At 36.6% G+C, this 26,564-nt stretch overlaps 1 pseudogene; it reads right to left on the bottom strand.

The window, feature by feature from the left end:
• LOC143568341 (glucan endo-1,3-beta-D-glucosidase-like) overlaps nucleotides 1-21,259 on the bottom strand; it is a 31,249-nt pseudogene extending 9,990 nt beyond the window's left edge.
• Nucleotides 21,260-26,564: the final 5,305 nt, after the last annotated feature.

The raw sequence follows: 26,564 nt of genomic DNA, 5'->3' as shown, positions 1-26,564 counted from the left end.
GTCCCATAGGTTAGGCTGAACGGGGATTCGCCATTGCTAGTTTTGCTTAATGTCCTGTGCGCCCACAGGACATTAGGTAACTCTTCGACCCAAGAATGGGATTCTCCCTCCAATCTTTTCTTCAGCCCATTTAGCAAACTTTGATTCGCGCGCTCCACTTGGCCATTCCCTTGAGGATGGTAGACGGACGTGAAGATTTGGTTGATGTGCAATTCTTTGAGCCAGCTTGATATCTTCCTGTCAGTGAATTGTTTGCCATTGTCGCTCACAATTTCCAGAGGAAGGCCAAAACGACAAATGATGTGGCTCCAGATGAATTGCTTCATCGCCTCAGCTGTGATTTTTGCTAGTGGCTTGGCTTCAACCCATTTTGTGAAATAGTCTATCGCCACTACCAAAAATTTCACCCGCCCTTGCGCTTGCGGCAGGGGCCCCACAATATCAATGGCCCATTTGTGGAAAGGCCATGCTGAGGTGACTGGAATCAAGTTGTTTTTTGGACGCATGGTGTTTGGCGCGTAGCTCTGACATGCCTTGCATTTTTGGACTTCTTTTAGCGCATCCAAGTACATGCCTGGCCAATAGTAGCCCGAGCTCATCGCCTTGGTAACCACCATGCGCGGACCAGCGTGAATTCCACAGATTCCTTCATGAATCTCCCTAATCACATAGCTTGCTTCTTCCGCATCCAGGCATTTCATGAGCGGTCCAAGATAAGAGCGCCGATACACTGTACCATCAAGTAGTTCATAGTTCTGCGCCTTGTGTCTTATCTTTCTCGCCTGTGCGCGATCATCCGGTAACTTCCCCTCTTTCAGGAATTCCATTATTGGAGTTATCCAGGATGAAGGAGTTGTATGAATTACCAGGACCGATTGCGTTTGCACTGACGGGCTGCTCATTATTTCCACCCTGACATCTTTGCCAAAGTGATCAAAATTAGTTGATGCCATTTTACTCAACGCGTCTGCGGACTTGTTTTCGCTTCGCGAGATGTGTATGATTCTGAAGAAGTCAAACTGCTCAACGAGCTTTTTTGCCTGCTCTAGATACAGAGGCATTGTGTTCTCCTTGGCGTCATATAGGCCGTTGACCTGAGCAGCTACCAAGTAAGAATCAACATGCGCCTCTAGTCTTTTAACCCCAAACTTGCGCGCGATGCGCAGACCAGCCAGCAGGGCTTCATACTCAGCCTCATTGTTGGTACTCTTGAAGTCCAACCTGATAGCATAAGTATATTCATGATTATCAGGGTCCACCAGTTTGAGACCTGCGCCAGACCCTTCGCTGTTGGAGGCTCCATCAGTGAATAGCCTCCAAACATCTTCTTCATCATTTGGTCGCGGAGGGTCTACCTCGCGCTGAGCTTCTTCAATCTTTCCCTCTGGGATTTCCGTGATGAAATCCGCCAAAACTTGACCCTTTATTGCTGGACGGGGCTTATAAGTGATCGTGTGTTCACCTAATTCCAGCGCCCACTTTGTCAGCCTTCCGGAGAGCGCGGGACGTCGCAAGACTTGCTGGATGTTGTAACCAGTCAGTACTTCAATAGGATGACCATTGAAATATCTATGTAGCTTGCGCGACGCGTGTGTTAGTGACAAAACTAACTTTTCCATGATGGAATAGCGCGTCTCAGGGTCTGTGAGCACTCGACTCACATAGTATATTGGCGTTTGGATCCCCTTGCGATCCACCAATAATACTGCGCCAATGGCGCGATCTCCAGCTGACAAGTACAATGTAAGGGTTTCGCCAGGAAGTGGGGCTGTGAGCGCGGGCAGCTTTATGAGACATTCTTTTATCTCATTGAAAGCTTGCTCAGCCTCAGGCGTCCACTTGAATTGGCTCTTCTTCAAACAGTTCCTCAAGGTGTTAACGAATGGAGTAGATTTGCTGGCGTGGTTCGCTAGGAACCTGTTGATTGACACCAATCTACCATTCAGCTTCTGAACCTCTTTCATGGTGGATGGTGAAGGCATGTCAAGGATGGCTTCCACCTTCTCAGGATTCACCTTGAAACCCTCCTTAGTGACCATTACACCAAGAAATTTCCCCTCTTCCGCGCCAAAAGTACATTTGCTCGGGTTGAGCTTCATGTTAACTTCCGTTAGGCGCTGAAGAGTTTCCTCGATGTCGTTGAGCATTTGTCTCTCCTCCCTGCTCTTGATCACCAAATCATCGACGTAGACTTCTAGATTTCTTCCGATTTGTTCACTGAAAACCGAATCCATAAGTCTCTGATAGGTTGCGCCCGCATTCTTTAAACCAAAGGGCATTTTTGTGTAACAAAAAACACCCTTGTCGGTTCTGAAGGCCGTCTTGTCTTCATCCTGTGGTGCCATTTGAATCTGGTGATAGCCTTTGTAGGCATCCAGGAAACATTTGAGCTTGAAAGGCGCCACGGAGTCCACCTTTGCGTCGATGTTTGGTAGTGGGTAACAGTCTTTCGGACATGCTTTGTTGAGGTCCTTGAAGTCAATACACATCCTCCATGACCCGTTGCTTTTCTTTACCATCACAGGATTGGCTACCCACGTCTGGTATCGGATCGGGCGGATAATGTTTGCGCGCAACAAGTCCTCAACTTGCTCATTCATGGCCTTCGCCTTTTCATCCCCCATGATTCTCTTCTTCTGAGCAATTGGCTCCACCGACTTGAACGTGTTAAGAGAGTGTTGCGCCAAGTCTCGCGGGACCCCCGTCATATCGGAGTGTTGCCACGCGAAGACCGACATGTATTTTGTGAGCAACCTTTTCACTCTCAATCTCGTGTCGTCTGAAATGGTAGCGCCAATTGTGACCGTTTGGTCGGGGAATTTTGGGTTTAAAATCCACTTCTCTGGCGCATTGTCCGCCGTTGGAAGTTTCATTCTCCCTTCCCGCGGCGTGGTTGTCACTGCGCACAAATGATCGCGGTAAACAAATGCTACGCCTGTTGGTGTAGGGATCCCCAATGCGCCGTGCGCTGGCGATGGTACAGCATTAAATTGGGCAATTGTTCCCCTACCCAGGATCATATTGTGGCATGACGTGGTGGGCAAGACCAAGAAGTTAACAACTTCGGCTCGCTTGTGCTCATCATCCCCCATAGTTAGTTCAAATTGAATCTGGCCTAGGGGATGTATGATTTCATTTGAGACACCACAGATTGGTGCGTTCACAATTTCGAGCCGAGCTTGGTCTGCCGGGTCTAACTTTCTGAAACACTGCTCATACATAATGTCAGATTCGCTTCCAGTGTCCACCAGGACCTTTGACACTTCGTAATGAGCAATGTGTGTGGTAATAACGAGAGGACTGCTTATTGAAGGGCCTCCCCTGATTCTTGGGAAGATGACTTGCTGCTCGCGCCAATCTCCGTGAATTTGCGCGCTTCTCTTTCTTGACGTCTGCCCTTGTCGTCCCCCCTCAGCCACACAGATTCTTTTGTACTTCTTGCTGGCAGAGGCTCCCTCCGGTTGCTCATCTTCTATTCTTTGGTTTTTCACCAAGTGAGCCAGCCTGCCAGACTTTACATCCTTCTCGATCGCATCCTTTAAATGATGGCATGCGTCGGTGTTGTGGCCCGGGGACCTGTGAAATTCACAATATTTACCACTGTTTTGCGGCCCCTTGTAGTGTAGTTGCTTGGGAGGCTTGAATTGGACATTCTCAGTACTTAACACCTGTGAAGGTGTTTTAGTGAGAGGAGTCCATATTCTTGGCAGAGGTCTGCTAGGATCTCTGCCGCCCTCCCTCTTGTCACCCTCCCCGTGTTTACGAGCATCCTTTTGGGGCTGGGGTGAGCTTGGTTGCGCTTGTTTTTCCGCGGAAGAAAAACTTGTTGGCTGCAACCTGGACCATACAGAGTTCTGTTTGGCCCTCTTCTCTTTGCTGCGCGGTGATTCAGCCTGATGCGCTCTTTCTCTTGCCCTATCTTGGGCAATCTGTTTCTCATTTCTCGCGAAAACTCGCGATGCCTCCATTAACTTGGCCCACGTGGTGGGCATACCATCTTTGCTTACGAGAGCTCGTCGTAACTGATCACTGCGCGCGCCTTGTATAAAGGCCACGCGCAGGAGCTGCTCAGTTATGCCCCCGATTGCCAGGGACTCCTGATTGAAACGAGTGATGTAATCTTCAATCGTTTCATCATTCCTGCGGATGCAGTGCATGATGTCATCAGGATCGCGCGTGTGCCTGCGCTGCTGTACGAAGTGGGCCTGGAACTTTTCTAATAGTTCCTCGAACCCATCAATTTGCCCTGTCGGCAAGCTCTCGAACCATACTCGCGCTGCGCCCGTGAGGCAGCGGGCAAACATATGACACCATGTTGGCATCGTCCAGCTCTCTAGGTTTCCCGTGTTATAGAAACCTTGCAAAAAGTCATCTGGATCTGTCGTGCCATCATATTTCCCCAGACCACTTGGCATCTTGGTCTTATGCTGGATGGGAGCCTGCGCGATGCGCGCAGTAAACTTTGAGTGTTTTACCAGGATGGCTGGTCTGTAGGGTGTGGTTACGTCCACTTGCCCTCTGACCGGTGGGCTGTATGGCATGTGCAGATCCGGATCTGCTCTGGCTCCTGGCGCCATGTTCACAGGCGCGCGGAGCTGCGAGCCTCCTGCATGAGTATCCCTTGTCTTTCTCATGCTATGCACCTCTTCATCACTGAACTCTGTGTGTGCAGTGTGAACAGAATGCCCTTCTTCCGGCGCGCGCGGCCTTTTTGTGGGCTGCTTCTCCATCGCTTGCCTTTGTGTTTGGTCGGCTAGCTTCTTCTGTTTGATCATTTCAGTGTACTTTTCCATCAGACGCCGTTGCTCATTTATGAGCCATTCATTCGGATCGTCTGCTTCATCTTCTGGACCCATTGGTCCCTTCAGCTTCGCGCCGGCCATATTTTGTAACGTGCGATCGTCTGGAGGAGTTTCAGTCTGGCCGTGAGGGGTTGTGACGAAGGGACGGTTGCTGGTGGTACGCGTAGAATCACGCGGAACCCTCAGAACCTGCTGTCCGTCGTTAACACCCTCACGTTCAATATCCTCCAGAGCTTGATCAACGTTACGAACTCCAGAAACCATGGTGATTGAATTTTTTAGATCTGGATGAGATCTGATTGCCGTTTGTAACAGTGGATGGCGCCAATGAAGAAACGTGGATCTACTCACTGGTAGCAGATCTACTTTCCTCGGGTGTGATTAAACTATTTCACCGATGGTTCTTCTGGATCCGAGTTCTTCCACCTACAAAATGAACAGCGCCGTTACTTACCCCTCAGAAAGGGACAGAGGGGTCCTCTTTGGGGTAACCCTCCGGCGTGAGAATCAGTATCTTTTGGAGAAGATAATAATGTTGTATGTAAGTGAATCTCAAGAGTATTGCTGAATCGCTGAATACTCTTGATTTGTGTGACTGTGTGTTTTTTCTGTAACTGACTGTGAGTGAATATAATTCAATATGATTGAATGTGATATCACTGCTTGTAACTGTCAAATGATTGAGTGTGAATGAATGTGTCATCAAAGTGGAGTTGATGCTGTATTTATAGTGCTAGGGTTTCCATTGGTTGGGCTCAGCCTCGTTGGCCTCCTCCAACCGCACTGCGCCATGTGTCCTCTGGGACACCTGGCGCTTTCTCGTTGGTTGTAATCATGTGGTAGCACATGTGTCATGCTGAGTTGTCGACCTTTCATTTGGCAGCTGTCAACATCAGCATATTCTTACTCCTTAAAAAGATGCCTTCTAGAAGATTGTCTGACGTGCACAATCAAGGTTGCCCTAACCCTGATTTGGATAAGGACGAGGTTGATTATGTGCACGTGTGATATGCGCCCATCCTGAGGATGCGCGAAGTCTTCTTTTTATTCTCACGCGCAGATATTTCATGCGCAGGTGTGATATGCACGAGCGTGTGATATGCGCCGCGCGCTGGTGCGCCACGCGCATATGTGACGCGCGAGCATATGTGATGTGCAAGAGCATGCGATATGCGCCGCGCGCATATGTGATGCGCGAGCATGTTTTGTATGCGCCATGCGCCTGGGTTTTGGCTTTGTGCCTTCATAATGTCTTTATCTTGCGGGTTGACCCGCCTTGATTGGTGTTGAGGCGGGTACATACCTCTTCAGGCGCCCTTGAAGAGGTATGTACCCGCCTCAACACCAATCAAGGCGGGTCAACCCGCAAGATAAAGACATTATGAAGGCACAAAGCCAAAACCCAGGCGCATGGCGCATACAAAACATGCTCGCGCATCACATATGCGCGCGGCGCATATCGCATGCTCTTGCACATCACATATGCTCGCGCGTCACATATGCGCGTGGCGCACCAGCGCGCGGCGCATATCACACGCTCGTGCATATCACACCTGCGCATGAAATATCTGCGCGTGAGAATAAAAAGAAGACTTCGCGCATCCTCAGGATGGGCGCATATCACACGTGCACATAATCAACCTCGTCCTTATCCAAATCAGGGTTAGGGCAACCTTGATTGTGCACGTCAGACAATCTTCTAGAAGGCATCTTTTTAAGGAGTAAGAATATGCTGATGTTGACAGCTGCCAAATGAAAGGTCGACAACTCAGCATGACACATGTGCTACCACATGATTACAACCAACGAGAAAGCGCCAGGTGTCCCAGAGGACACATGGCGCAGTGCGGTTGGAGGAGGCCAACGAGGCTGAGCCCAACCAATGGAAACCCTAGCACTATAAATACAGCATCAACTCCACTTTGATGACACATTCATTCACACTCAATCATTTGACAGTTACAAGCAGTGATATCACATTCAATCATATTGAATTATATTCACTCACAGTCAGTTACAGAAAAAACACACAGTCACACAAATCAAGAGTATTCAGCGATTCAGCAATACTCTTGAGATTCACTTACATACAACATTATTATCTTCTCCAAAAGATACTGATTCTCACGCCGGAGGGTTACCCCAAAGAGGACCCCTCTGTCCCTTTCTGAGGGGTAAGTAACGGCGCTGTTCATTTTGTAGGTGGAAGAACTCGGATCCAGAAGAACCATCGGTGAAATAGTTTAATCACACCCGAGGAAAGTAGATCTGCTACCAGTGAGTAGATCCACGTTTCTTCACATGGCATGACTTTAATCATCGAGGATCGATCATCATACAAGTGCAGCGGATGCAAAGAATTAGGGTTTGGAAATAGATACATACGCTACGAAGATAACTGTCCATACATTCTTCATCCAGACTGCTTGTTCCACAAGGAAGAAGCAACCCATGAGTTTTTAAAAGGATCCACTTTCAAGTTCTTTAAAGAACATTCTAATGAAGAGCATAGATCTTGTGCATGTGGATCAGGCATTAAAGGCTACTTTTACCACTGTGATGTCACAAACAAAAACCTACACCCATGTTGTCTAAACCTACAAAAGACCATCGGAGTTGGTAGGATAAAGTTTCGGCTTTGTGACAACCTGACATCACCATGTTTTTACTGCTATCCAGAGAAGAAACAAAACATGGATAGTTGTTGGTGTTACGTGTCAAAAAGGTGGCAAAGCTCGCAAGCTCATGTTTCATGCATGAAACATGTGATCGTCAAACGTTTGAACGATAAAAGAAAGAAAGACAAGACGAACATTATAAAGATTAAAATAACTGAGCTTTTGGAAAAGGCTAAAGTGCTTCTAAAAGACATAACTGAGTTCTTGGAATCGTCTAAACCATATATTGAGGACATAAGTAAATTCATGAAATCGGCTAAAATACAGCTTGAAAGTATAATTGCATTTTTGGGGTTGTTAGAAAAGCCTCTCAAGAAATGGAGTAAACATTTGGGATCAGCTAAAATTGGTCTCGGTAAAATAGTTATATTTTTCGAATTATATATAGGTTGTCACAGAGTGTAATTTAAACCTGACTGTTGGATAAAAATCCAAGATTGATTCTCAGCCCTCCGAATCTTACCGTAAAATAAGAATCAATCAGCAGCACTCCGATAAGACTGTATCAAGTACTCTTTTACTCACGTGTTCTTCCTTCTCCTCAACTTTACCCCCCACCCCATATTTTGCTCCGGCAAATCGAACATTCACATTCATCTTTCAAAATTCAGTTTTGCTACAACCACCCTTCAACAGAATCACTGATTTTCAATTTCCATTCGCCGGAGACACGATATTGACTCGATCTGGAGCCCTAACTCCATAGCTAACACGAATTGCGGCCGTCAAGGAGGCTAATCGGAAACATCCATTTGATTTAGGGCTCAATTGATTGGTTTTCGTTGAGAAATTGGTGTCTGTTTGGTGATTCTGATATTTAGTTTTGGCGTTTATCCCGAAGAGGAGGAACATGAAATTAGAATGAAACCATTTCTGATTCTAATTCTGTTCTCAGCATTCAGGTATCATTACTTTGGGCGTTTATATTTATGTGTTCCTTTATCTGCTCTAATTTGCTTTTATCCTTACAAGTCTTTGTCAGTTGAAACATTCATGGTTCTAATTTGATACACTGCTCAAGGTATATTCTTTTTGTCCCAATTCAGTTGATTCCTGAAACAAACACAAAGTTTTAAATTTGGTATTGCTAAGAGTCACTGGTTATCGCTGTTTCTCAAAAATGATTTTGATTTGGTATTCTAATAAGTAGGTGATTAATGCCTTTTATTTTCAATAGGCCAGGGGACCTCAACTACCCCACCCATGTGTAATTGACAGGAAGAAATGAAGAAATTAAAAAGGTTTGTGTTACAGATTTTGTAATTTATGATTTTAATCTTGAAATTTGGCTTTGGTGGTACTGTTATAACTTTGGTCAGATTTGCCAAATTTCTGGAGCTTGTATTAGGTTTGTGTGAGTTTGTTCTTTTTTGAGTATCATAGGTTCATTTTAATTATGTTTTATCTCAACTTGAGTAAATTCAAACAAATAGCTTAAAAATCAAAATTGGAGGTGATTTCTTACCAATCCTTTTAGTTTATGCATGTTTTGTTTTGAAGTTTTACATGTGTTTCACTTTGTTTCGGTTCTCAATGTTTGAGTCAGCACACCGCACACGTTTGGGTTACTTGTAAATGTAACTGAAATGATGTTTTGTGTTGGTGTGGATATACGGGTTGTAAATGTAACCGAATGTGGTTTGTGTTAGTGGGGAGTTATGGGTTGTTACTTGTACATATAACTGAATGTGGTTTGTGTTAGCAGGGAGTTATGGGAATATTTAGTTTTATTATGATAGTGGCAATTTTAACAAAAAAATGTTTAGAGTCAGCACACGCTTGGGTAACTTCTAAATGTAACTGAAATGTGGTTTGTGTTAGTGGGGAGTTATGGGCATGTTTAGTTTTTCTAAGATCGTGTCAATTGTAACAAAAATTATAATTTGTATTACCTTGACCCTATTTGTTTGTTATCTCAAGCAGGCTGATCGGGTTGAAAAACCTCCTAAATTGGTATTTTCAAATATTTTTATTATTGATGATTTGATGTCATAATGGTATGCTTTGACATTTCAAGCCGATAGGCTTTTAAACAAACACGAACGGAGTATGTTTCTGTTTGTTCGTTCAACTTTAACTGAACAAATGATTGAATACGAATGAGGCTTTTGTGTTCATTCGTTAATAAAATGAACATGTATGTGTTCGTTAACAGTATAAATGTACAGTTCATGAACATTAACGAACGGACATAACCTGAACATCACGAGTTAAAAGTTGTGTGAAGAAAATGTGTTGGGTGTAAAACTTAAAAATGATTTTGTTAACAAACGTAAACTAACGAACTTAAGCAAACATAAATGAACAAAGATTAGCGAATTGAAAGAACGAACATTCAAAAACATAAATGAACGAACGGGACATGTCATGTTTGTTCGTTTATTAAATAAACAAGCTTACTACCAAACAGTTTAAGAAATCACACTGAACTTTCGGTTCATTTTGCAGACTCAACATGTTTTGAATTTGTCGATCCATTAACCAACCCACCCATTTTTCCACATATAATTTCATAATAGGGTACCAATGGTGTTATTTATTTTATTTTTATTTTTTATAAAAACTATACTGGCTATGCTGAAGCAACAAGGTGTGTTTCTCAAACGGCAGGCAAAAACTTCTAATGAGAGGAGGAAGTTCCACCTTTGCTTCCCGAAAATGGAGAACTCGAGGTTTGATTATGAACTTTTTCTTCATAACTTTTGGGTAAAAAAAATCTAATATTATTTAACATTTTTAGGAATGGCATATTGGTAGAGAATCTAAAACACCATTAACCAAGGAAGATATTTGCAAGTTTTACAGCCGGCTACCTCAACGTTCAAATCTCTCAAGTGCAAAGCAGTGCAGGTACCATAATTTTAAAATAAAGCGTTTTGGAGTGTTGAATACAAATTATTATTTCTTTATAAACAGCATCTTTCTTTCTGTAGGGTCAGACACAGCAAGGAAGAGAGCCACCATAATTTGTTGTCATCTTTCAACCTATGGTTGTTCTCAAGGTACAATATTTATAAAATTTCACTGGTGACTATATACATCTTATAGTTTTAGTTATTCTACTAGGGTGGATTGAGTTCGGGTTACAAAAGCTACATTGCAGAAAAGGGATTGAAGGATGTGACTTATAGTCCAATTATGGATTTTGTTCAGTTGGGACTTGACAAGGTGCATATGATCTCATGCATGCCACAACGTTTTTAAACTCATACGGGTGATTTATCCTACAATGTGCTACATCAGTTCTTACATAGTATGGAGTATGGAAACCACATTACAGCTGAGCAGCAGTTAATGGGAAAAGTTGTTGCCTTTTAGAAAGTATGTTTAACAATGATTTTAACTTATCTAAATTCCAATCCTAAAGACAAAGAGTTGTTAGCATATATCTTAGCTCAACAAGTTAAATTTCACATTCTCTGACTTAAAAAAATGTATATGGTGGTGGTTGTTTTTTTATTTTTAAAATTAACTCTATGTTACCTTTTGAAGTTTGGTATGTCAAGTTTTTTATAATTATCTATGATAATTGTTTTGATATCTATATTATATATTTTAGTGTTTTGACATGTTATGAGTGATGTGTTATTTGTTTTTCAAAATACCATTATTAATACCTAAAAGTCTAAAACAAGACTGACAAGCAATATGGATGTTAATTATTGCATTTGTTAACTTTTAATACATTACACAATCATTAATAATTTAAAAAATTAAGTACTATAATGTGTGTTAATCTGAAACACAAGTTCACAAATTTCTAAAGTCGGTGCATCATAAATTGTGTTACCATTTTGATGCAACACATAAATATATAAATATGATATGAAGTAACACCCTTGTATTTGTTATTCCCTTGACCGTACCTCTAAAGCGTATTTGAGCGCAACCAAAACACCGTACCTCCAAAGCGTATTTGAGCGCAACCAAAACATCACATATGTTACTGAATTATTGTAACCGTTGCATTCCTATGTTGATATTCCCGTACACCAAACGGGTAAAATACTAGTTAACTAAAAGTTAATTTAATTATTTCTTGCTCACATGAAAAGCCACATAAACAATACATGTCATAATAACTTTGTCACTTAAGCGGACTACATCATCGAACCTTTGACTCATTTGTCACATAAGCAGTTCACGTCATCAAAATTTTGACTTTTTTATCACATAAGTAGTCCATGTCAACAAAAGCTAACCGAGTTAACTCTCAGTTAGTATAAAATTAATGTAGAAAAATAAGTAAAAAGTTAAGACTGTTTGTAAATATTCTTATGAATAGATCAATTAAAATCTAACTTCCGTTTTTTTAAAATATTAGGACCACTTAAGTCCTCGACTTTAAGTTTGACAATTTGTTTCGGTTGGTCAAACTATGGCAGACTTATATAGCCAACTTGCAAATTAACTTCGACGTTTTTTCCTTTCCTTTTAATGATAAAATTAGCAGATAAACTAATATTGCTCAAAAGAATTTGTATAGTTATAGTCGGTGTTTTAAAACCGGTTTATACAGGCCGGTTGAACCGGTAATACCAGATTTCGCATATCAGACCGGTATTTTGTGTCCGGTATTTTTGGGCGGTTTGCTATAACATCGAACCACGGTTTTTTCTAAAATACTGGTTTAAACCGGCAAACTGGTTCCAAGCCCAAGCGATTTTTGATATTTTGCGGCTCATATTTTTTAAAAGCTACTTTTAACATAGCAATTAACATCGAAACGAGTGAACCTTTGGATTATTTTTTGAAAATCGAAACCTTTTGTACTATTTTTTTTATTATGAATTAACTTTTGGTTTATATTTTATTATGGAATTATATAATTTTGAATTATTTTTTGAGTTGAAATTATGTTTATATGATATTATAAGGTAAACTATTAACATGGTTTAATCGGTTGTACCATTTTTTAGCCCGATCTGGTACGAGTTCAATACCGGTTTTTAAAACATTGGTTATAGTATAAAACTTTGGTAAAATCCAATTGTTAAAGCTTGAAAAGTAAATTCGTCAAACTAACATATAAAAAATAAAATATTTAAAACGACGTTTAGTTGGTTGTTAAAACTCAGACGTTGGTAAAACACAAGCGTTGTCGGTTCCAGGCGTTGAGGTGGTGAGTCGACGCGAATTCAGTCAGTTTTGGTTACGTGCAATCAAATGGTTAAAATAAAGTTTCTAGGTTTTTGCAAATGGGAAGGTTGTTCATTCTAACCCTTTACGAGATGAATATACTTTTTATTTTTTTCTGTCCCCGTCATGTAGTTTAGTTTGTTAAGAGGACGTAACTCGTAAGACTAGGAACAATAATTTTTTTTTTTTTACAAAACTAAGCTTATAAAGAAGAAGAAAACTGATCGAATGTAAATATTTTGTATTAAGATTTAAGATACAAATTAAGTTTTGTATTGAATGTATAGTTAATTTTCTCGTACGTGTTAGTCAACTCCGGCACAAATTGGTTACTTACTTTTCTGCGAAGGTGTGACCGATGGCAATTTTCAAACTCTCCCCTACTAGTTAGTGAGCTATAGGCTTCCACGTCTCATAGAGAGACTATAGTCAATTTGCCAAATCTCGAATCTTTTGATTATTTCAAAAAATGCCCTTAAAAATAAACTTGAAACCCGAATCATGTTTAAAATTCTAACTTTCATACTTTTGATATTTTAAAGTCAACACTTTGAACACATAACAAATTTGACGATAAATCTATTTTGCATTCTCAGACTTTTAAAAATACTCAAAATTTTCATTTTTGACCCGTAACAAATTTTGACCTAAATGTAGTTAACTTGTACCAAACAATCTATTTACTAACTTTTGACCCATAAAATCAAATTTAACTTACACAAAAAACCCGAAACAATTTTCATTTGAGAAACATGATTTGTTGTTGATTTTTGGAATTCACCAAATATTTTGAAATATATAGTAAAATAATATGTTAATACTTATATTTATAAAAATATATAGATATTATATAAATATAGTGTAAAAGGAAAGTGAATAATTATTGATTTATTATATATATTAGGGTATATTAGTTTTGGAGGGAAAAAATTATGAGAATTAACCAAAACATAACAAGTGTACCTATTTATTTTACTTTATTATAATAGGTAGATATCTATATGTTTGTATAAATATAAATATTAACATATTATTTTACTATATATTTCAAAATAGTTGATGAATTCTAGAAATCAACAACAAATCATGTTTCTCAAATGAAAATTGTTTTCGTTTTTTTTTGTGGAACTTAAATTTGATTTTATGGATCAAAAATTGGTAAATAAATTGTTTGGCACAAGTTAACTACATTTGGTCAAATGTTACGGGTCAAAAATGAAAATTTTGAGAATGCAAAATTGATTTATCGTCAAATTTTTTATGGGTTCAAAGTGTTGACTTTAAAATGCCAAAAGTATGAAATTTAAAATTTTAAACATGATTCGGGTTTTAAATTTATTTTTAAGGGCATTTTTTTGAAATAATCAAAAGGTTCAGGATTTTGTTGTCACACCCTCAAAATTCACTAACGGAGTTTTATCGTCAGAGGGTGTGAACTAACAGGATCGGAATCATTAGTTATAATCAAACCATAAAACAAAGTTTTAAAACCATGAAAACGTTTACGAGTAATTAAATGCGGAAGCGTAAAACCATAGATACCAATGTTGCGTCACGCAGGACGACTTAAAACCCAATGATAACAGTTTAAAATAAGTTTGCATAATTAAAAATGTTTCAAGCAATGCATGTTCCTAAACCGCGCGCCCGCCTCGGCTACCTGAGAATAACATACTAAAAGTGTCAACACAAGGTCGGTGAGTTCACAAGTTTAAATAAAAATAAAGCGTTTAGCGTTTGCGTTCAGCGTTTTGCGTTAAGCGTTTTGCGTTACAGCGTTTTGCGTTACAGCGTTTTGCGTTACCAGATAATGTTATGTCAATTATATATCTATAGGTAGCTAGCCTATAAAACAAGTATCACTAAGTGTTCGACACCGAAGCTGACTGTTTATCATTTGCCTTGCCACCAGGTCATCCAGACCATGGTATGTGTTTAGCCAAGATTACACCCACTCGACCTCCAGTCGAGTTTAGCGTTGGGTGGGGTTTGTCAAACCCAGTAGTACTACTCAACAATGACTCGCTATTATCCAATATTAAACGGTTCGATGTGAATGAAGGACTTTAGTTTACGCGTTTGCCACTTGGTCTTTACAAGTGATATATAATCTATGTTAACAAAATCTTAAACGCGTTTTCGGAGTATGTTATCTCCCCCAAGTGAAAAGCGTTTAAAAAGTTTAAAAGGGGAAAGTGAAACTCACTGTTTGCGAAGAAATTCCCAAATTAAATCACCAAGATGCGCGTCACAGAAAAACTCTCTCTAGCGTTCTAAAACAACAAAGAGATTTTTCTAAGTGTCGGAATATTATCGAGTCTCTAGACCCGGCACATAATACCTATGCACATAACATGTTTCGTGTTCCGTTTGTGGATCGTGTGTGACTTTAACAAGTGTAGTTGTGATACATTACATGTGTAAGCAAGTATTTTCGTGTCATGTATTCATAAAGTACATCACTAGCAATTACTCCCCGTAAGGGCAATTTGGTCAACACATAACAATTAACTAATCATTATTCCCCACGAGGGTAATTTGGTCAAATCATGACAATCAATTAGCAATTATTCCCCGCAAGGGCAATTTGGTCAAAACATAACAATTATATAGCAAGTATCATGTTTCATGCATTTTCACCAAATTCAGCAGCTAGTTTCACCGAGACAGAAATTCTACTTGAAATATTGTACTATCTCACCGATCATAGCATCACAATTAATTTACCAAAAATCATCACAAAAGCATATATGTCTTAGGTTTCCAGAACATATTTTATTATATTTTTATTCCACATAGGTTTCTCACAATCATCAAATCATTACAGCAAACTCATAACAGTCAAATTCATGCGCAACAGAATGTTATTTGAAATTCCCGTTAAATGAAAAATCCAACAAATGCAAGACCACTTGGGTTAGGTTCCTAACTCAATAATTCAACTTCCAGAAGTGGAACCAACCCAATTGGTCTCGTAGTTCATGAGATATAACATTTACAAAACAACCTAACAACAGGTCTAACAACTCAGCTTTGCACAACGTTTTTGTAAAACCATAAAGGTTAACTTTTACACGTCCAAAAATTGCAAATTTATATTCTTTAGAAACTAGACTCAACCTAGTTTACTTTAGTATCAATAATCTCAACCAATTTTCACATTTACACCCCGATACAGTCAATTGAACATCAACAACACAATCTGTCCAGAAAATGTTTGCAACAAAACTCAACATATTAACCATCTATAGACTATAATCCTTTCATATAACACTCTAGACACCATAATCACTATCCATGCACATCAATTACACCATACATACATGGTTAGGGTTTTATTTGATCTCAAAATCAAGACACAACAATTAACATGTAACAATATCAATTCTAGTTATCAAATCATCATCAGTACATCATCAAATCAAACAAAGATCATATGAACACAATATATGAAATTTCCAGATTTTAGGGTTTATAATTAACCCATTCAAACTCAAAATTAAGCATGTAAAATACATAGGATAGTTGTTTATACCTTCCTAGCACCTTAATCTTCGATTAAACTTGAAAGATCTTGTGTATATGTGTGTGTGTGATTGACGGCAGCCAAGAACAAGGGGGGAGGGGGGCCGATCGGTCTAGAGGGAGGGAGAAGGAGTGTTAGGGTTTAGGTTTATATTATTATTTATAATAACATGTTACATCTAGGTCCCTCAACTTCTAATTTGCACTTTTCTAGCTTATTTTAACTAGCTCTTGTTTCTTGTTTAGTATCATACATAATATAATCAAGTAACACATATGTCTAACACATAATTATCACATAATTATTGCTTTGACGTTTTTCGTTTATTCACCAATTGTTTGCGTCAACTCCTTTGCGTTTCGGTGCAATTCCCGAAAGACTACACATGTAGTAAGTGTCAAGCGTCATTTAAACCCTAGTTTAAATGTAATGAGGTGTGCGTTACAGATTCAATGATCTTAAGTTTGAATTGACGGAGTTGAGTTAACGGAGTTAACCTGAAATTGACGATGGTCACATCTGTAAACTGACTACTTTTCCCTCAACTATTAAAATTTAAGAAAAGATTGCGAATACTTTCGGCATGCCACCCCATGCCTATCAATGCTTAACTTTTATCAAATTTGAAATATTTATATCAACACTAACTTTTCCTTTTATGGTGATCAGAACGTTGTATGAGAAGCATGTCATGCAAAACTTTACTCAAATGAAACAAAATATTCATAAAATTGAATGGGCTAACATGTTATTTTTTATGTTGTCATTATGACAAAGTCGAGAAGCCCTCTGAAACTTATCAAAATCTTTTTCATGGTGTAGCTAAGAAAAAATAGTTCTTGAAGAACATCCATTGTTACAATTTAATATTCTACGTTCATTTGATGGGTGGTAAATTGATAAATATATCATAAAGGTGACGCTTTTTTGTATTTAGACTGAGTGGTTAGAACTACTATCGTATGAGAAGTTTTATTTCTGAAAGTGGCTCATAACCAAAATTCTTTCAATTATACATATATGAAACCGAGAATGAATTTTTCAATAGAAAGAAGCATTCTCGGGTACGTTTTTGCACGAACATTTTTTTTATTAAGTTCATTTAAAAAAATCGTTGTACAATATAAATAAAATCAATTTATGTACACATTGTATAGATACAAGCATAGATGTAATATATTTTTTTCATATACGCTATGTAATTATTTGTTTTACTTATAATTTTATAATTTGAATTACCTCGTGTGTGACACGGGCTCTAAAACTAGTAATAATATATTTATGTTACATATTAAAATCAACGTTTGTATAAATAAGAATTAATCAATAATTTACATACTTAAAATAACTTGAAAAACAACTCACGAGATAAACTTGAATTTAGCAATAAAGCTCGAAACAAGTATAGCTCGAGCTTGTTTCAAACTCTACTTTTAAATCTCCACCTTGCGTCCTTGCCAGTTTAAAATTTATTTCAACTTGGCGGTACATTTAATTTTATGTATTGAAAAATGTCTAAAAATGTATTTTCAAAAAATTGTACTTTTCAAAAGAGAGAGAGTCTGACAGTTCCGCTTTTGTGGTGGCACAACGACTGTCAAATGGCAGTTGGCGGTATGGTTTCTCGGTGGAACGCCCAAGCCAAACTCTAAAGCTAACGTAGGCCCGATTAAGACTACATAGTATGACCAGAGTGGGACATTGAGACTTTCTAAATTTAAAGAGTGCGATAGTATAAATAAAAGAAAGTCGTCGTTCTAAAAATAAATATTGAAGTATCAATAATTGTACTTTTATCAATATCTTATCTACTCCTGCTTTTATTTTTTTATTTTTTAATTCTTATTCAATTATGCATGCCACGTGCTTAATTTTTTTTAAACATATATCACAGTAGCAACGATTTCTCTTTTAAAGCTACGTGTTTCATAATATCATAAAAAACTAAAACAACACCTACTTGAGGTCCGTGCATTAATCCAACATCATAAACTTGAGTGAACTCGGGTAGAAACAATCCAAAATTCTTCTCATCCCAACGACGACCCTTAGATTCTCATTAAACAACGAAAATATACAAGTTTCAAACTTTCGTCCGGGCATTACTGGTGTTCTGACACCGGAGGCCACTTTTTTTATTAGCCCGCCGTTATAAGCCGCGGCGTTGGCAACATTGGCATGTGTGTTTTGTGGGTCGCCGCCCGATGGTCGCCCTGTCTCCGCCATGATTATTTTGACATCTAGGTAACCTAATTTCTTCATGGATACGTATACGGTGTCCATCAGTTGATCGAATTGGTTGGTGTACCTTTGAATTAATAACCAAAAATTTGATTACAAAAGTTATATATTAAAGAAAAAATTTTATTTTTCTAGTTTTACACAATATACAAGTGTTTGTAAAGGTTTTTGTATTTATTTTGGTTTGTTGGTGCCTTTACTTAGCCGGCATTCGGTAGTGGGTTTTACCCGAAACAAGAGAGGATGAACTTCGGCTACTCATCATTATATGTGATCATGGGAGTATGGGATCGTCATTTGCTATTGGATTACCCTGGGTATTCATCGTTGGTCGTTCAAAAATAAAAAATAAAAAAATACTATATTTAAAAGTAGTTTTTAAAATACTAGAAGGTCAAAAGGAAAAAATTAAATAAAAACATGTATATATTTTTTTAAAAAGGTTTAATATTAAAATGTAAAGTTTCAAAACTAAATTCCATTTACTCTAAAACCTGTTTGATGTGGGAATGCATCAGCTCGTTACTATTGAAAATACCCAAACCAAAAAACAAAACCGGTCAAATGGTCAATATCGATCTATAAATATACCAGTACTTGGATAAAAAAAAACTCATCCCTCGTTTTATGGAAAATTTTAGAAAAGATAAAATACAAAATAAACCAACTAAATTTCATAGAAAAGAACTGCACAAACTAAAGCATACCTTTATCCAGCATTAGGCTTAAACAGACAATAGCTCTCATTCCCTGGCGCATATACGTGTATGGGTTAACCATAAACACCGATTTAGTCTCTCGATGAAACCGGAGAATCGGTGTAAGGTTCCCTTCATCCCACCCGGGTCGAAAAGACACCTTACTAGGTGGACTAGACCTCAAAAGAATACTCAAGTCATGCTGGGTAGAAACCTTAATATCGTTAATCCCACTTTTAATTAATGTAGCATGAAGTATTCTCATAAGTCATAACCGCTAGCAAAAGACTGTTCACAATATTCTATGGGCCCTAGTGGAGTACCTCCGTACCTACACAAATGTAATGTCTCTTGGTGGTGGGATGGAATGGTTTGATGTTGGTGACAACTGCGTTGTGATTATCAACATATTATGTCATTATAGCTTATATTTTGTTGTTATCAGCTTATTATGACTTCTCTATGAGATAGATTTATCTATTGACATAATAATATATCCCGAAAATTTACATTTTGTTATATTTGAATATAATAAAGTTTAGAGTATTCAGCCGGTTTGAGTCCTCACTTCTATAGAGTCTCTCGTTTCTTCTAAAGATATTTTTGTACTTTATTAGATGCTTTACATTAATCTAGACATATTTAGTGTGTTGCAATTTGAGTAATATCTGAACGAGTATAGATTTGAACCTACATAAGGCTTCTACTTAATGAAGCATAAGAAAATAATCCGAGTGATCCTATTATCCTCTAATGGAGAGCAATATTGTTTGTTACATGTGTAATTACCTATTTAAGGTAAAACTTATGGAACAAAACTAATGTCTCTTTGGGTCTATCACGATATGAACAATGCTTTGATTTATGCAGCATATATTCGCTAAAAGAATGTTACCGTTATAAGGACAAGTTTGTTTTAATTACCCCCGCTCATCTTGAGGTATACACATTAATCCACTTAATTGATTCTTGATGAAAATAATTGCATTAAGATTTCATCACAACTTGATGTTTGCATTAACTCATATACGGGTTTAATTGGATTACATATTAAGTTTTCTTTGACCTTCTATATAGAACTTTCAGGTTGTTAATGTAAGTCAGCTGTTAAGGAAAGTTATAGCTCATAATTGGGTCTACATCTGATAGCGAAACAAGATTGCTACATGACCTACCAACAACATTAGATGAAAATGGTTAAGTGATTGTTAGGCTTAATGGACTTTTTTATGACAAAAAGTGTAAAAGCACATAAAGAAAACTAATAATAAAGAAAAGGGTCAAACGTCTTGTTCAAGTTGTGTGTTATCGTGTTTGATTTACTAGGCTTGATTTCCAACATTATATACTACTCACGAAGCAAGATTGAGCTTAGGCGGGGTTAAGCTTGACTCATTTGCACCTGCAGGTTATACGGGTCATTATTGTTCAAGGAAAACCGGTTAGGTTAGGTTGGATTGACCCAAACCACTTTTTTATCGTAAACGTTCTATAAACAATACATATATAGTTTCGAAGGTTGCACAAACATTACGTATGTTCAAACCATTTGCTTCATTTCGTTCTAACCGAGTTCTTTCTTTTTCTACATGTTTGATATTTAAAAATGATGTATAAACCAGGTTGATCTATTAATAAGTAACCACGTGAAATTGTTAGTAAATTAAGATGCTAAAATTTTGTAGGCGATAAGGCAGCAGCAGAGCGTTTGTGGAAAAATCAATGGGCATTTAGTACCTTCATGAGGAGTTTGTGGATGGTGTGCCATTGTAAATCTATATATTTATTCATTTAGCGTTGGACTTGGTGGTAGCTCTTGTGCCATGGTAAATTGGTAACCGTGAGTGTGGACCCATATTAATTGGGTTGGGGTCCAAAGACCCGATGTATTTTAAAAAGTTTCTTAGAGTCGGTATGTTAAATTTTCCATGGACCCATAATAAGAACTAATATATAAAACTCATACTATGAATATAATTTTGATGCAATAGCAAATCTGTTGGCTTAAATCTTATTCGTCATAGGCTCAAGGCTCTTCTACTCAATAACACATAGGGTTTTACACATACATGATACCCAACGCCACTGACTTGCACATCCAAACTCACATTGCCACACCCTCCATTCAGCGTGCCTCTCGCTGGTCGCCGCCCTCTCCTCTACCACGTCGGTCATTGGAGCGCCGCCCTCTCCATCCCGCCCCTCTTGCTCTTGTCCCTCGCCTATGACTTTGTCTCTTAGAAGTTACAAAAGGTAAATTATAGGACTACTTGATCGATTTTATATTGGTAATTGTATGTTGTAGTATCAAATTGTTAAAATTGTGACTTAGTTTTGTTAAAAACTTGAATTTTAGTGCTAATTATATATGACGTCAAACAAAGAGATGAAAATTTTCAAGGAATAACTTTAAAAATGTAATGTTTTTTCTTCTTGTTTCAAATAACATAGTATTTTGTGTGTTTTTTTAATGAATAATGATCATATATTCTTAATGAGTAATGACATGTAATGTTTTTTATTATGTTTCTAGCTAGACCCAACCCCAACGGAGACCGACCCGAAAAAACAATCTGAACATCGAAAATCAGATCCCATTGGTGAAAAGTCCTGAATTTGTCACAGATGGTAACACCAACTTATAATAATAATTATTATTATTTATGAATAGAGTGAATTATATAGTTATTGTTTTGTTTTTTCTTTTAGAGGTGAGAAAATGGATTGGTTTACAATGAGTGGGTTGATCAGGTTACCCAACACACTTTTTGGCCCATTTTTGTCAAATGGTTTTTAACTAATCATTTGAATAAAGTGATTTACAAGGTTTTTCGTGTTAATAACAATACAATATGGGTGATGATTAAAAGGCGTGCGAATTTTTGACACCGCAAAATCTAACATGAAATTTATGGATTTGGGTTTTGTCTAACAGGTGCAGGTCGGCTTCGGGTCAAACCCGCAAACAAACTATTGTTGTTCCAGTGGTTTATTAATCGTTGGCAAAAGAACACATACGGAAGCCGAATAGAAATTAGAGAGAACACTTAGATCATCAAATTTATTCTTCTGCATATATCATTAGCCAAACGAAACAGATTCAATACAACACAAATAAACTAACATAACATCCTTACTCTTCCTATCACGGGCATCCCCACTCTTCCTTTTATTTCATCACAGAACTTAATTAAGATATAATTATAAGATTGCATGATAAAATACTTAATAAAATGCTGATGTTTGCAAAATACGGGACGTGGATGAAGGTTACAGTGGACTACGGCACACAACATCCTGGAGGCTCGTAAACCCAACCAGCCGTATCCCATTCACCACCTGACCAAGAGGACTGAGTGAGAATCTTCCGAGAGAATGAGTCTGCATCCAGTTCACAGAAATTATAAGTATGTTGAATTAAATCTAGCAAGAACAATTAAGCGTGCAAAAAGACAAGACATATGGGGAACGTATTACTTGTGATTTCTTCGGTGGAAGTTGCTAAAACAGTTGTAATCATGAAGATACAACATAGTATAAGAACAAGTCTGTATTCCATTTACTCACTCTTGACTTGAGTATTTCTTGTTTTTGGCTCGCTAATTCCAGTTAATGGTACACACATTACATATATATAGAGGTGGCAATATGAGTGGGTTGGGTTGGATTTGGGTGATGGGTTAGAATGGGTTTGGGTCAGGATGGATATGGGTCTGGATTTTTAAAATAAAGGGTTAGGATGGGTATGGGTCAAGATGGGTAAAGTTCCATCTTGACTTAAGTAAATGTTAAAATGCAAATGGTTTCAAAAATCCATTAAAAAAAATTCAAAAAATTTAATGAAAAATTAATAATTCAAAATATAAATCGAAAACGCAAAAAGTAAAATAACTAAAATGTTTCCGCCATCTTCCTCGTTCATAAAAAAACTCGGTTTCGTCTAGGCTCAGGTTCGGTTTTTTTCGGTTCATTTTTTCTTTTTTTCTCGTTTCGGTATCTATTCGGTTTCAATGTTTTTGGTTTTTGTTCGGCTTTGATTTCTCGGTTTTATTCGGTTTAGGATGCGTATGGGTCAAGATGGGTAAAGTCAACCCATCTTGAACTAAATAAAGGTTAAAATACAAAGGGTTTCAAAACCCCTCAAAAAAATATTCAAAAAAATTAATAAAAAAATAATAACTCAAAATATAAATCGAAAACGCAAAAAGTAAAATAACTAAAATGTTTCCGCTGTCTTCCTCGTTCATTAAAAAAAACCTCGGTTTTGTCTCGGTTCAGGTTCGGTTTTTTCAGTTTCTTTTTTCGCTTCGGTTTTGCTTTTTTTCATTTTGGTCGGTTTCGGTATATGCTCGGTTTCAATGGTTTCGGTTTTGATTTCTCAGATTCTATTTGGTTCCGTGGGTTTTACTTGAAATAAAATTGAACAAAGCTTGATTTAGTTCATTCTAACCCATAAACAAACTCATTCTAACCTATAATCAAAAGTCACTAGCATCTATCCAACCCATCCTGACCTTCTTACAAAATTCTTTTGATCCATCCTGACGCATCTCAATTTTAAAAGTTATCTAAATTGACCCAAAACAACCTATTTGAGTTTGTTTTGCCACCCTTATATATATATATATATATATATATATATATATATATGGGAGGGTTCAAATGAGAACCACTCCCTTTCTTAAAAACTATGAGAATTTCTTTTGACCAATCACAAAATTTGTTTTTTGTTTTTACTTATTTTTATTGTAAGGGTGTTTTAGTAATTTTCTTTATTTCTATTTATTATGTTTATTTCATTCAAACTTAATCCCTTAGATTCTCTCCTTAAATCGGCTTCATTATTCCAAAAAAACTGAACAAGATCTTTAATTCAAATTTAATCTCTTTCATAATTTTATTAATTTTTATGACAAAGATATAATAACACATAACCAAGTTATGCATTCCACATGCCCTACTGGATAATTGGTTTTTTTAGTTTTACGTTCCTTTTTATGATTATTTTGTATTTTAAAATTTTAGTTCTTATCTATATATATTTCCAGCGATTTTGGTTTTAACATATTTTAGTGTTTTACTATTTGAATAGTTTTATTTTATGTATGTGTGGTAACATCTCTACTTGTGATTTAATAAGTTAAGCATATGTAAATGGATATTAACATATATATATATATAGGATATATATATGTTAATATATATATATATATAGGATAAGGTTAAAATGAAAACCCATTTGAGTTGTGAAAACCCGCGAAAACCCTATGTAACATCGTTTTTTTTGTTACATGTAATATATGTTGTAACATTTAATACAAAACATCGAAACATCAAAAAAAAATGGTTTGCTATTTTTTAACATTTTTTTACTAATTTTATATATGTTTTCAGAAGAGAAAAAATGTTATATTTATATTTACATTTTTTATTCACTTTAATTGTGAAACACAAGATTTAAACATTAATTAAAAATATGTGGTTAAGAATGAGTTTCTAGAGTTTCCACAACTCAATTGGGTTTTCATTTTATACTTAGCATATATATATATATATATATATATAGGAGATGGATTATGCGAGAAGTGATATTATAGCGAGAAATGCGAGAAATGAATCTAGACCATTGATTGTGTTTAATCAATGGTCAACAATAGAAATGGCATTATCGTAAATAAAGACACATATTTGTGAAATATTTTTAATTAAAAAGAGCATGCATGTCTTTTATGGTGTTGGCCTAATTAAACCAGGCATTAATGAATTTGTCGGTTATTTTTTCTGACATAATTAATGCTCATAAGATGATTAATACTAGTTTAATACATATACATGATACATAAAAACATACTCCAACTTGTCTCAAGTGACTACACGACATTAGTTTTACCTACACTACATTAGATATTTCTACACATCATTAGTTATGACAACACAACATTTGAAAGTGTTCCTACACTATATTAAATATGTTCAAAAGACATTAGTTATGATTACATAACATTTGAAAGTATGCCTACACTACACTACATTAGTTTTGCCTACACAACACTATATATATCTACACTACATTAGTTATGACTATACGATACTTGAAAGTGTGTCTACACTACATTTGAAAGTGAACCTACGCTACATCAATTTTGCCTACACTACATATGATATTTCTACACCACATTAGTTATGACTATATAACACTTGAAAGTGTGCCTACCCTATATTAGTTTTGCTTACACTACATTTGATATATCTACACAACGTTAGTTATGACTACACAACATTTGAAAGTAAGCCTACATTACATTAGTTTTTTCAAGACTATATATGATATGTCTACCCTACATTAGTTATGACTATACAAAATTTGAAAGTGTGCACACACTAGATCATGTAACTTTATCTACATTATATAAGATAAGCCTACACTACATTAGTTGATTAAAATAAATAAAAAAAAAACTTCACATTAGATATCAAATATAAAAAATTAATTAGCCATGTGTTAGAATATAATGATTTTAGATCAAATAGATTTTAATTGTTCAAATTTTAGATGAAATAAATAATAATAATAATAATAACAACTTATTATTTGTTAGTAACTTAACATTAATTAAACCATTAATGAGTATGAGTTACAAAACAAAACATTTTATATTTTACTAACATACCCTTTTATTTAAATAATAAGAAATTAAAAAAGAAATCATGTGATTGGTTATAATCTCTTCTTGCTCTAAGAAACACTTCTGAAATGAACCAAATCCTATATATATATATATATATATATTATACACATACTAGACGGGAGCCCGCACGATGCAGCGGGAAACGCGGACTTTGGTAATCACATTACAAGTTTATGTGTGTTCATTGTTCGGTTTGAAACCGTGAAACCATTCAAACCGGTCATTGGTTTGATTTCACGAGTGATTTTTTTTCTTTAACTTTTGGCCAGCCGATTTTAATTTACAACGGGGTGGTTTCAGTTTTCGACGGCACGGTTTGGCTCACGGTTTAATTTAAAAATGATCAAACCAGACCGCAAACACACTCATACTTAAAATGTAGTTTTTTTTAACTGAAAAAACTATTTATGATACTCAAATTAAAGATAATAAAACACTCATTTTTATGGTGCAATGTTTCATAAAAAATATTAACGTATAAAAAAATTATGACCGTTCAAATTTTGTGGTGGAAGTTGGGTTAAAAGTGAAAATAAAAGGAGTATATAGATAAAATATTAAGGGTCATAGTTGTAAATATTGTTTAAATTTACAAAAGATGATTAAATTTAAGGGGGTAAAATTATAACTATGTTTAGTGATTTGAAATTGTACGTGAAACTTTCCAAGATGCTTTGTTGTATTGTAAGTTATGTATTAAACTTTATAATTTACTTAAAAGTAAACGTCTTAATTTTCCAATCTCTCCCTCATTATATATATATATATATATATATATATATATATATATA

This window comes from Bidens hawaiensis, unplaced genomic scaffold (assembly GCF_021521415.1).
Source record: "Bidens hawaiensis isolate Kalapana, Puna unplaced genomic scaffold, B.hawaiensis_p1.1 tig00023933_1, whole genome shotgun sequence".
Lineage (NCBI taxonomy): Eukaryota > Viridiplantae > Streptophyta > Magnoliopsida > Asterales > Asteraceae > Bidens > Bidens hawaiensis.
The sequence above is the reverse complement of the archived record's forward strand: the minus strand, read 5'-3'. Positions and strand labels throughout refer to the sequence as shown.